The following is a 12,567-nucleotide window of genomic DNA, read 5'->3' on the forward strand; positions in this document are numbered from 1 at the left end:
TGCATATACAAGCACATTCTTCTCCTCTCCCAGAAGGTTACATATTGTACTGTTACTTCAAAGCACTTTAACTGGGAAATTACCCTATGCCAAACAAACAAACAAGCTAAAAGACCAGCCTGCCTGCTCTCTGCTGCCCACCCTGCATATCCCACAGCTTAAGGATGCTTGTTCTAGACCCACAAGTCCTCAGACTAGATACCATCCATTTTCTTCTAACCAGAGAATGGATATCTAAGTAGTTTTCCAGGAATAAAATAAATATTCACATCAACAAAGCAAGCAAACATCTGCTTAATTACAGGCATATGTTTACCTATTTCGTTGAGGAGGGATTAGTCATTAGAGTGATCACAGTTATTGGGTGTGTGAACTAGAGCGAGGCTCTCACTGGCTGATGCAAAGTTTAACTTTCGGTTTCAAGTTTATGCAGAAGAAATGAATTTGCATCCTAGTATATGACTACAACTCCCACCTACTACAGTAAAACAAGTACCTGTTAACAGTCACAATAATTAAGAGCTTCTAATGGCTAGTGAAGCTTTTTTTTTAATTTCATAACATTTTACAGATCTGATACTAATATAATAGTAATTATCACCAAAGGCAACCATGCATTTCCATAACTTGCTGCACTGTAGATATGGTTCTACCACTTTGAAGATTTTCAAACACAAACCAACTATTTCATAATAATTATATTCATTTCTTCTTGAAAATTATCATCTTCATTTTCAGCCAATTTAAAAGCACAATTTACAATTATTTACACCCAATTTAAAAGCACATATACTGGGAAAAGACCTAAAAAAATATTTTCAAGAGAAAATTTTGCAATTCCCCACTGAATAACAATTTTCTTAAAAAATTAAATTAATTCTGGGCCAGATATATTTCATTTTGTGTTAACTTTTTTCACATGATATTCAAAATGAAGATACCATTGTTGTTTTAAAGTTATGATGCAAAGAAAACACTTAGTGATTGATATTCCAACCAGTGATTAATTTGTTCATTACTATTCGGAATGGTATTTCGACATTTCTAAAATTAACAATTAGCAACTAGTGTGATAATGTGTGTTTTATTTACAAAAAACAAAGGGCCCTTTGGAGGCCATCTGGCCCAGTCCCTGATCCAGGAAGGCCACCGAGAGCAGGCTGCCCAGGCACCACGTCCTGGTGGCTTCTGAAGATCTCCAAGGAGGAGACTCCACAACCTCTCTGGGCAACCTGTGCCAGCGCTCCATCACCCACACAGCACAAAAGGGTTTCTGATGTTCAGAGGGAACCTCCTGTCTGCCAGTTTGTGCCCACTGCCGCTTGTCCCGGTGCTGGGCAACCCTAACAAGAGCCTGGCTCTGTCCTCTTTGCAGCCTCCCTTTAAGTATTTATACACACTCATGAGATCACACCCTGAGCCTCCTCTTCTCCAGGCAGAGCAGTCCCAGCCCTCTCAGGCCCTCTTCATAGGAGAGGTGCTTCAATCAGTTTAATGACTGCATTGGGTCTAGTTCAGCTAATGTCAAAAGCCTGCCTTGCTTCTCAGAGGCTGTCCCTTCTAGATAAATTTTTATATGACAGAAAAAAAATATAGTTCAAGAGGATCACTGTATTTTCACATATATAACTTAGGGATTAGCTTTTAAAAAGGAAACTGTGGTTCAGCATCAGAATAGCGGTACACCCAGGCAAGAAACATGAGCAGTGCAGGTTATCACAGCCATCCTTCATTGCACTGTTTCTTCCAAGGGGAGCATTTATTCCAACAACCTCCCTGCCCCAAATCCTGCAGCAGCACTGACCCCCTCCAACTCTTCTTCTCCTACTATCTGATTTTGATTTTGTGCAAAATCCTGCAGAAGCCGGCCACATGAGGGTACGGAGCACACACACTCATTTTTAAATACCAACACCAGAATCAAGATCTGTCACTGGTGAAAATACGGCAAATCCTTTCTTTTTCAGAGCTTTTACGAATTATCATACCACAACCTGTTAAAGTTTCACTTGTCAGCAGGTGGGGCTTTGGGATTTATTTACTTTTTAATCTACAGCTGTCATACTAACACTTTCAGCCCTCCTGTTTCCTCTCTCTCGCTCTTGCTTCTCTTCTTTGTGTCAGGCTGCCGTTTATATTGAATATACTGTATGTTCATACTGTATATACTGTATGCATAACCTCATAGCAGAGGTTTACCCTCAAGACCCAGATTCCCTCCCCCCTTTACATAAAACTACTGGAAGCATTTGGCATAGTATTTCCCCTGAGAAACAAACAAACAACAACAAAACCCGCACTTTCTTGTGAGGTCTGTTACTTCATCTGCCTTCCTGGCATCACAAGGCTGTACAGCACACTGCCACCGCTACGCAGCCCTGCCTGCGCCAGCCCTCCTGCTGCCATGCTTTCAGCCAATACCAAGGGATGAAGGAAGATGGGAGCCTGTAACCAACAGGCATGTTCTCAGTTGTATCTGGCAGCAGCTCGCGTGTTTTGGAGAACATACGAGGTCCCAAAGTCAGGCCTACACCCTGCAGTAGAGTTGTGAAGATTTGCAGTGTAAGATCCAACTGTACCACGCTGACTAGAACAGAAATGGGAACAGATGGATCAAACTGTTCTTAAAATGCAGTGGGTCTCCTGTTCATTACAGTGCCTCTCCATCGAGTCCATAGACTCGGTGGAGATCTACCTTCCAGCTGGGACTCCTGAGCTCTGCCAGGATGCCAGCCACGCAGCCAGGCTTCACAAGAAGAGAGCGGAGTCACCTGCCAGCGTCTCAGGCTTTGCACGACACTGAAATACCCAAACCAAAAATACTGAGAAGCCTGTGAAGGCAAATATTCCATTATTACTTCCACACATCAATATTGATGAAAAATGGTATTGAACTGAAACTCAGAAAAATTTAAACAGCTTTAATTTTATTACATTTTCCATTTAGGCTCTATTCCAAAATTAATTTTATTACTATAATAACTTCCATTGATTTCAGTGCAGTAAAGATAAATACACAAATTCATAGAGGTGGCCACATTCCTCTGAAGCGTCAAAACATTTTTAACCAAACTTTCCAAGAAAAATTCATTTTAAAAGAAAAAAGTAGTTCAGCAAACTGCAAAAAAAGAATTTGAAGTATGATGATCATACACAGGTTGATATATTTATATTGACAGAAAGTTACTAACTTGTAAATATTATGATAAAAATATTATGCCAAAATAGAATACTAAAACTAAAAATTACATGCATATAGCCTTAAAAAGTTGCCAAACACTTTATCCTTTGTTATCATTAGTTTGGTGGATTTTGAGCTTCTTTTTATGTAACGATCAGAGAAGAAGCACACACAGAGGTTAATTCCTGCCATGGATTGAGATACAGCCTTGAAAATCAGAAAGCAAGGAAGACAGTCACCCTGTCACAAGTCTCTGTGCTCTATCACACCAAGTTACACACTGATCAAACAGCACTGATTTCTCTAAAAGCAATTTTCTACTAGTCTCATCCATTCAGTGCTTGGAAAATAGGAGAACAGTGTCTACTTGGTGATGGTAAATATTGTCCTAAACTTGGAAAGAAGCCCAAGTTCACGCGGCTGTATTTTTTCCCCAATATTTACTCCTGGATAAATACTGAATCATTATTCTGTAACTATCCAAAGCCCCCAGTCATCTCTCAATTTCTTTCTTTCTTTGGAGTTTTGATGCCACCCTGAAAACAGGGCTTTGCTCTTCTAACATCTGAGCCACACAGCACGTCCACGCTGCTGTTCTGGGCCACAGAAAGCAACACAATATGGTGGAACCCCCAACACAGTGCTGTGCAGAAATCCTGGCTGGTGTCTCAACTTGGCAGAGCAATTACTGTGGAGAGAGTGCTACAGTTATTTGGCACTCCCATGGTCCTCGCCTCCACAGTGCATGGGGAGGGGTAGAGTTATCCACCTAGCCTACCCCTACTCCCAGGCACTACTTCTTTCTGATCTAGGGACTCTGATTTTGGTATCAATTTTTGCTGGCAACTTACCCCTGGGTTTTTGTGCTCGTGCTCTTTTGAGTTTCCCCATTCTAGACAGGATGAGACAATCCTATCTTTTGCTCAGCCGAACACCAGCTCCTTGGTCATCCAGGATCTCGCTGGCAAGAGGAAGAAGGAGGGAGAGCCAGGGATCTGCTACTGGTCTTCCCTCCATGACAGTGTTTTCAGTCATACTTTTCTGTGCCCATTCAAGTTGATCAATTCCTTCTTTAGCTCTCACCTCATTTTCTGTCTTCCCATCCACCAAGCTCTCTCCTTTCCCTGTCTGTCTTTCCCGTTTGCTCATCTCTCTGTTTTCCCTTCCACCACAACCCTCTTCTTTTCCACATTCTCTCTAGTTCCCTCATCCTGGCTTAGTTCCTCTGTATATCCTTTTGCTCTCACCAGAGCAAACTGCAACTACCACCAAATCCACTGGTTAACACACCCCTCTGCGTTGCTGATATCCAGCTTCTCCTGCCTAAACTCCTCTCTCTCCTCAACTCTCTCAGCGTGATCACATTTTGAGCTCTCAGGCTGTACAAGAATTAACAAACCTCCGAGGCTATAGGAGCAAAAGTGATGCAAAGACCTTAACTGCAAAAAAACGCACTTCTTTGGTCCCCTGCATTTTTTACTGCTCCCCTGTTATCTGTTAGAGCACAGCTCTCTCTGAAACTTGCGGAAACATCTTCTCTTACTTTACAGTTCCTTAAATGATTACAGCTTAAGAATTCATCCCTCTATGCTTTTACTGCTTAAACTGTTAATGATGAAACTTGACTGAATAAGTGCATTTGTATTTCCTTACCACTTAAAATTATACTGGCAGCCAGAACTGCAATCTTCTAAGCAACAAACTCTTTTCATTTGTGATATAGTTTTTGAGGAAGCTTGATGGCTCAATAACCTGGTATGTAGACAGTTTTCATCTCTAAATTAGTAGCATGAATTACTTATGTTTACTTAAGTAATAGCTTACTCTATGTTCATCTTACAGGTGTGGGTCAGCAAAGACTGAAAAGACCAGTAAATTGACAAACAGATAGTAAGCATTTTTATCAAAGATGCTAAATGCAGTTTTGAAACATCCTTTTACCCCCTCCAAGGTTTGGACCTTATTTAGAACACAAATTTATTCATGCTGAAGGGAGAAAGGAGGTGCTTACATGCTACATCGTACTTGCTCCAACAATAATTTAGACTGCGTTTTTTGATAACTTTAGTAATTTTTAACCAGTGCTGCATTAATTTAAAGTAAGCATCCACTGTATATAAAATAGATAAAGCAAAACGTGTTACACTTTGTGAGAGAGCAAATTTTCATCAGAAAGAATGGTAAACACTGCGTAGCACAGTCCTGAAATGAGAATTGTTCACAGAACTGTTTTTTCCCCAGAAAGAAACTCGGAGAAGAGAAACATATTGATTATTTTTTTCTACACACACACATATATGAACATTTAGAACATAATTACCTAACAGTACAGATGCTGGAGCGGGACAGATATGAAAGAGCAAGATGACTGTCCAGTGCAGGACTACCAAGCCCTTCTTGCAGCAGTGGCTATGGTGCAGTTTGGGATGTCCTTCACAGCCTGTTCTGGGCCATGAGCAACCCAGCAGGATGCCTAAACCTGACTCTGTCCCTCCTGTCTTTCCTCTGAAAGAAGGAACTACTCCGTGAGCTGACTCTGGCCTGCAGGCTGCCATGAAGGCCTCACTAACCTAGTAAAATATTTTCCCAAAGTTGCATACTGTTGGCAATCTCCAGTTGTATTGCACAGTGCCTGCCTCTATAGTGTTTGTGATCCCCTCTGTTGCAGGACTGGAACAGGCAGGTTAACAGAGGCTATGCTTCCAACCTACAGAGCACCCATCATGAGATTTCCTCAGTTAGGGAACCAGTGACACATGGTAAAGGGGAAAAAAAGACAGGAAACCATGAAATACATAAGCACAGTCTCTTCACCCTCACCATACCTTCCCTGCTGGACAGTCAAAAATCTATTTATGGGAAGAATTAAATATGTCAGAATGAAATAGAAATTGTTTCCCTACTGTGTATAAATATCTGCATGTATCAGCTAATCCCATTTCTGAAAGCACTGAAGTAAAGGGATTATTTCTACCCATTGCTGGCACAAAGATTTTTGGAAATACTCTTTTGTTGTCTGAAACAGTGCAGCTATTTTCTTATCACATCCACTAGTTCATCTGGCACACCGCAAGTACATGGAAAAAAGTGCCTAATGTTTAACCTATTAACAGAAAGCCTCCTGTATCATTAGAACAAAATAATCTGAACATGGATAAGTGGCTGCAATATGACACACTGCAAGACCATTTTTTTTGATTCAATGTAAGTGTTTATTGGCTAAACAAAGATTACGATAATGTAACCATAACAAGCATTAATGATCAGTCATCTATGGAACTTGCTTTCTAAATTAATATACTGTAATGCACACTAATGTGGCAGAATTATGTCGGGCTGAACTCATGTTTAACTAGTGCTTCCATCTCAAGCGATTAAACACTTGCAATTGCAGATGAGTACAAGACTTTTTTAAGTCTTTTTTAAGACTGTATTCTTTAATTAAATTAATCTGACAAGTTACTGGACAAAGAGTTGGTGTATTATTATTATTTTTTAAATGTAAAATTATTCACTGGGGATTCCTCTGGCTGGAATAAATTAGGACTTGTAAAAGAAATTAATATTCTTCTTTTTTTTTTTTTTTTAACAACTCAGGCCATTGTTTCCAGTTCTTGTCAAGACACAGTTATAGCTCACCCATCTTAGCACCACCCCTCCTGTAGCCCAGCTGCACCAAAATGAAACAGTGCATTATAGCAAAGAAGAAGAGTTCCGTTCCAAAATCCATTTTATATGGGCAATGTAAAGCCCATATTTAGTTACAAATCTTAACTCAAAACTAAGCAAAATGATGATAACCACACCTGTCGTCCCACTGTTTCTCCATTTGCACTGGATTTGTCCTTAATCAGTGCACTAAAGACCTGGTTGTCTGCCTAAAATAATTATTTTTCCCTTAATTCACAAGTACTAAATATTTTCGTCCCAGCAAATTTGTGAGTTACCATAACTTACTGTGCAAAACAAGAAATTTAGTATTGCAAAGCCTGGTAGTGTTTTACTATAAGAGCTCAATGCATAATGTCAACACAAGCTGCCCAAGCAGTCCAGCAAATGTTTCAAATGAGAACTCAGTCATTGATCTGCATGTGCCAAGGGACTTAGTAGGGCCCAAAACAGTTCACACGTTCGATAATCTCATTATAATCAAGCAGTAATAGCAGCCACTTCAAATCTAACCCTGAAACGAACTTCCTTCTATAATCTTCATTTTTAGTCCACCTCAAACTTCCCCTCTACTCACATCACCACATCCCATCCCCTGAACCTTATTTTTTAAATTGCATCCCATGCTAGATAATCCATAAATGTTTTGTAGTTACAACTGAACACAAACTGAGAAAGGATCTAACATTTCCAGAGTTTTGACTGTTTTTTGATGTTAGAATCGTAAAGGCATTTTGGCTTATCTTGCTACCAAAACTAAAACTCACTGCAAAGTCACAAACACTTTATTATTTTGCTGACTTTTGTGAGCAAAGCTATTAGCTTGTGATGAGTAATATTTGCAGAAGAGCACAAAGAATCCTTATATGTGGAAAACTGCAAAATAAAATAATAAAATAATATTTTTGTCAACAAAGACTACGTAGTATAGGAAACTAGAGGAAGACAAAGAAATAGAAAAGGAAAGGAGGGAGAGGGGAATCTTTCCACACTAAATTATAAAGGCTGGAAAACAAATTAGATTTAAAGTTTGAAATGTGGTTAAAATGCTTCCTGTTCATCTTCCTTCTTATTCGCTATGCCCATGTCTTACAAAGAAGTAATTCTCTTGCCTGGTATAGCATACAGACCTTCAAAAGACTAGTTAAAATCTATGTGAGAAGCATCTCATGCCATGGTTCAATGATACACTATGTGTGGCTTTTAACTTCCCTGCACAGGATCAGAAAAACTGAGGTCACAGGAAAGAAAAATGGCCCAGCATAAATGAACTCTGAATTCAAATTTGTTCAAAAAATTTTGGCAGGTTAATTTTTTATCGGAAAGATTTATGTGTTATCAAGTATCTCCTGTCCTTGAAAAGCTAACAAACAAGGATTTATACATTTTTGCTGCCCCTATATACTTTTGACTAACTTGATGGAAATGGGATTGTGCATCACTGCATGAGATGGATCAAATTTTTATCACTGGGTGTTCTGCTTGCATGTATATTTGGTAATAACGGCTGTGAAACCACTGCCCCATTACGAAGACTTCTACCCTGAAGACCTCATTACCTTATCCAAAGGTCTTTGTCTATATCCATGCACGTTACAGAGCAGTTTTCAGGTAAGAGACTGTAGGGAAAAAAAATGAAGCACTAGCACAATGGCTGAAAATATGGCTTACAATTATTAAGTGGATTCTGCTATCAGGCCTTTTCAACACTTTAACGGAAGTCCAGGAAAACTTGTCAATTCCCCAATATCACATTAAACTACTTGACATCATTGCACCTGGTTTGTTAACTTTCTCTCTTTACCTACAACCCCAAAACATTCGCAAATTATCATCCTAGGAAAGAATCAAAAGTTCTAGTATCTGGAAGATAACAAATCCTATTTCCCACCTAATAAGTCTAACAATGGAAACATACTGCAGGAATGATGCACTCTAGCCCACTAATCTCCATGAAACACTACTAGAAGGCTCTTCAGAGACACTTAACAACAATGGTACCCATATCTTTCTGAACTTGCAAACATACATATGCTAACTGCTAGACAAACCTAAAGATACATCACTTGTATGCACACTTCTCTAAACCTATGCTAACTTCTAACAAGATCACACTGCTTATTCTTCTTCTTAGCAGCACACCACAAAAATGGAAACCTTAGAGAAATTTTATATTTATTCCATGTTGAAATAGTCATTGGTGCTGCTACACTCTACAGTATGACTACAACAGTAGTGACATGAAGGTCTGAGATTAAGCAAGTAACAGAGGGAAAGATGAGGTTTTTGCTTGTTTGTTTGGTTTGCTTTTATTGATTATTTTTTTATTAGACCAACTAATGCAGATGTTTAAAAGAACAACTGGTAACTTTTCAGGCATTCAAGCCCTTCTGGTGACCTCCAACAGAAGCTTGTGCACCTGACAGCTTATCATTTTATGCACCTTCCAACAACATTCCCTTTGATATGTTTAAAAAATGTTTAATAAGCAGTATATAAACAATGAAGTGCAGAGTTCGGGAAAGGTGCAAGGGGACAAAGCTACCCTAAGTCAGCTGTGGAAGACAGCAAGGACATAGCCTAGGAAAAGAACATACAAACCACTCATAAATGCAATGATTGGAAATGTATAAGGTTGTCAGGTAAGGCTCTTCTCCTCTAACTGCCATAATTTATAATTTAACCATTTAAATAAACCTTGAGTTTTTCTTAAACAACATTTATACTCTTCCCAAGGATGTAGAGACCTTGCTTACCTCTTCTGAAATGCTACGTAACACACCTGATTTACCAAAATGGTTGGCAAGAAAAATACATTTACTTAGAGTGGTTAACGTATATGCTGTTGTTGTCTTTGCTGTAGTTATACCTATTCCAGCTGCTTCTTAAACCAGCATCATTTCCCCCCCCCCCCTTTTTTTTTTCTTTTTCAGAAGTAGCTCAGATGCCAAACCCTGGAAAGAATTCAGGGTCAGCATGAAAAATCCTTCCATTCTTTTCAGATGGTCAATTAAAACTATGCAGCACCAAAACCAAACCAGACCAAAAAAAAACACCACAACAACAAACAAACAAAAACCATGAAACACCCTCTGCACTGCTTACCAGGTAAGTTTTCAGTTACAGTGACACACTGGCATAAACTCTGAGAATCCCATCAGTACAACAAAGCATTTGACAGTGCAATCCAAACATGGATTTTATTCTTTTCTTCATTTTAATTTAGCTATTAAGAACAAACACCTGTAAGTCATTTGCTGTACCTCAATGTAAAATAGATATACAACCCCATTAGGCCCAGACTGAGGAAAGCATTTGGGACAGCCATAAAGCAAAAGCATATATGCACAGAAGCCCAGCTGAAATGAATGATGTGTTCAAGGTTTTCTTGAATCAATGCCTCAAAGAAGTCTTAGTGGCCTGATTAGTCAGGAGGCAGCTCTGCTACTCTTTGCCTGATCACATCTTGCCACTTTTAGCTCGCATTGCAATAGATTTTCTTTCAAAGTACTTTTGCAGGTACCAGGATCACAATGAAACTGGGTTTCACTCCCCCCAGCCGTAGCTGCTGGAATCAAAACCCCCACTTGTACCCCACTCTGTGCCCACCTGGCAGACACTCAGTGAAAATAAATGGTATTCCTTGTGGCAAAGCATGCCATTTATTGTCAGTCATGGTATCACAGCAGAGCTCTTCGTGAGCTTCTGTTGAGAAGTGTACTTCAGGAGTAAAGTAATACCGATTTTTCATTCAGTCCTTGGTACATGACTTCTAACAATTCCTCTCTCTTCATAAATTTAGTCAGTCTTCTGTAGGGTTTCATGAGGCTTCTTAAACGTATTTTTTTCTCATTGCCTGACTTCAAATACACAAAAAAAGAAGTTTCAAATAAGTTACCCCAATAACAAATATGAATTGTTTGACTCCAGAGCCAATTCATTCATGTTTCCTGTCTGCTGGCAAAGAAAGAAGAGAGAGAAAAAAGAAACCAAAAGGTGAATTTATTATAATCCCACTTATAATAATTGGATCCTACCAGATTTAAGGCTGGAACGAGAAGCTATTTTAATCTTTCAAAGGCATTTTATACTTAAAATTGATTTCTATCCAAAACCTTTTACCTGCTGTTGGTACAACTAAAAGCAAAGAAAACTACAAGAAATTAAGAATAAGACTTTTCCCCAGTTTACCATTTCTTTCTTTTAGTTGATACTTTTAATGGTACGTAGTTGGTAGGTACCATTCTATACTGAGATACCTTCACTGTCTCTTCAGTAGTTTACTGGTTCCTTTGCATGGGTCTTTCACAAAAGGAAAAGAAGGCTTTTTTAAGAGACAAAAAAATAAGGGATGAGAACAGTTACCAGGTTGTCAGAGGGAACAAGAAGCAAATGGAATATGTGAAGCTAACTATAATAAATTGCTTAAAAATTACTAGCTTTCAGTTCCTATCAGTGCAGCTCTTCCTTCTACGTTAACTGCAGTACAACATTAAATATTTACAGACAGGATGTCAGCTGGTAACAGTAAACAATCAACGAGGTCAACATACTCAGAACAAAACTTAAGACACTCATAAAAAAGACCTATATCGCTTGCGTTTTTGTAACACCAGCAGTACTACACTACATCCAAAGTCCATTTGCTAAGACAGCTGTTGAATCAAACACAATTTCCTTTTTCCTTCAGAATTTTCCTTTGTAGCTCTTAACAACATATATTTTATCCTGACTTGTAGGGCTCTGACTGCAAAGATAAGTTTACAACTGTGAATTTGTCAAGTCTGCTTAATCTTTCTGTCAAGCAAAACAGTAGGTACCATAGGTCCAGATACTGAGAAAAATAAAGCAGCAAACACAACTGCAACTCATTCTGCTACCTGAATGCTGTCTCAGAAGAATTTCTTTGCCATTAGGCAGGGTCATAAAAACGTTGCCAGAACAACATCACCCAGTGGACACACCAGAGCAGATAAGACAACACAAAGCCTTCGGGCACTGCCCGTTTCTGAGTTCCAAGTTTAACATAAAAGCTTGCCTACCTGTTTAATGGCATTCTTGCATTCACAGAGTGAAATCCTGTCTCTGGGGAAATCAGCACCATAACTCACACTGACCTCAGCTGAGCTGGGATAGGATCTCACTCAGGCATTTTCCTCCCAAGCAGATCAGTTCCTATATTAAAACTTTCTTCTGAGGAATGCAAGAATTATCCACCTTCTTTTGTGAGTTGTCTTTCTTCCCCCACAGTGCTCAGCTTCAGCAGAGGACCCTGTAGCATCCCATCATGAACATACTCTCAGCTAAGACTCAACAAGCAGGCTGAAGCTTTCAATTCTCATCTTCTAAAATACATGGTAAAATACAGTAAACCAATGGTATATTTTTCAGAAAATAAATAAATAAATCACCTTTTGTTCATATTTCATCCAATAGTTGTAAATAAGCACCATATCTATGCAAATGTTCATAGTTATATTGAACTGAGATTTAGATCTGAAGCTACCATGGTGTCCAGATTACCGCATACTAAAGCTAGACATAGATGAGTTGCTGTGAGCTTTGCTATTCTCTGAAGCTACAGAAATCAGCCTACGTTGTAAAGGCTTTGTTTAAAGCCAGCTTTATAAGGAACATGCCAAATCTTTGAATTTCAGCCCCAGACTCAAGCAGGTATCTTCTAGAGATTGGGGCAGCTTCCAAAAGTGGAACTTCCA

General features: G+C 39.1%; 1 protein-coding gene across 19 annotated transcripts in view; it reads right to left on the bottom strand.

Moving 5' to 3' along the window:
* LOC308188484 (rho GTPase-activating protein 8-like) overlaps positions 1-12,567 on the bottom strand; it is an 81,578-nt gene that overhangs the window by 65,042 nt on the left and 3,969 nt on the right. The window lies entirely within an intron of this gene.

The sequence above is a fragment of the Anser brachyrhynchus genome, assembly GCF_964034855.1.
Source record: "Anser brachyrhynchus genome assembly, chromosome: 1".
In the NCBI taxonomy this organism is placed as follows: Eukaryota; Metazoa; Chordata; class Aves; order Anseriformes; family Anatidae; genus Anser; species Anser brachyrhynchus.